This window comes from Sinocyclocheilus rhinocerous, unplaced genomic scaffold (genome assembly GCF_001515625.1).
Source record: "Sinocyclocheilus rhinocerous isolate Xijiao unplaced genomic scaffold, SAMN03320098_v1.1 scaffold418, whole genome shotgun sequence".
Taxonomy (NCBI): Eukaryota; Metazoa; Chordata; class Actinopteri; order Cypriniformes; family Cyprinidae; genus Sinocyclocheilus; species Sinocyclocheilus rhinocerous.
The window spans coordinates 777,857-778,814 of NW_015651146.1; the positions used below are offsets into that span (position 1 = coordinate 777,857).

At 44.9% G+C, this 958-nt stretch overlaps 1 protein-coding gene and 1 long non-coding RNA gene across 2 annotated transcripts in view; one reads left to right on the forward strand and one right to left on the reverse strand.

Moving 5' to 3' along the window:
• LOC107712716 (uncharacterized) overlaps positions 1-958 on the forward strand; it is a 22,109-nt gene that overhangs the window by 7,371 nt on the left and 13,780 nt on the right. The window lies entirely within an intron of this gene.
• dpm1 (dolichyl-phosphate mannosyltransferase subunit 1, catalytic) overlaps positions 1-958 on the reverse strand; it is a 6,179-nt gene that overhangs the window by 2,409 nt on the left and 2,812 nt on the right. The window lies entirely within an intron of this gene.

Here is a 958-nt window from a genome sequence, read left to right on the forward strand (position 1 = left end):
GATTAGCTCAGCATGAAAAGAGCTTTCCTGGAGCATTTCAGTCCTTGGTAGTGCAACTGAAGCAAACAATCAACTATGGGTGGCAAGGCACTGTCAAAAGATCTCCGGGATAAAGTTGTGGACAGGCACAAGTCAGGAGACGGATACAAAAACAATTCAAAGGCTTTATCAATGCCTAGAAGCACAGTTAAGTTTATTATTAAGAAGTGGAAGGTATTTGGTACAACACAGACCCTCCGTGGATCAGGACGTCACTCCAAACTGGATGAAAGAGCCAGGAGGAAACTGATCAGAGAGGCGACCAAGAGCAGGAAGCAGGAATTTATGACAAAGTGGAAATTGTGTGCATGTGACAACAATATTACAAATTCTCCATAATTGTGGCTTGTATGGGAGGAGTGTTGCAAGAAAAAAGCCACTCCTCAAAAAAGGCCACATGCAGTCATGACTGAGCTTTGCCAAACCGAACCTTGACGATTCTGAGGTAGATGAGACTAAAATTGAATTATTTGGCCTCAACACCAAATTATATGTCTGGCGGAAATCCAATACAGCTCACCGTCCAAATAACAGCATTCCTCCAGTGAAGCATGGAGGTGGTAATATCCTGTTATGGGGGTGTTTCTCTGCAGCAGGGACTGGAGCACTTGTCAGGATAGAAGGAAAAATGGATGGGGCAAAATACCGTCTTGAGGAAAATCTGCTGCCCTCTGCCAGTAAGTTATCAATGGGAAGAAGGTTTACCTTCCAACATGACAGTGACCCAAAGCACACAGCAGAACTGAGCACACAGTGGATGAAGGAGAAAAGGTGAATGTCCTCGGATGGCCTAGTCAGAGCCCAGACTTAAACCCCACCGAAAATCTGAGGAATGACTGAAGACTGCAGTCCACAAACGCTCACCATCAAATTGAACTGACCTTGAGCAGTTCTGCAAAGAAGAGTGGGCAAATATTGC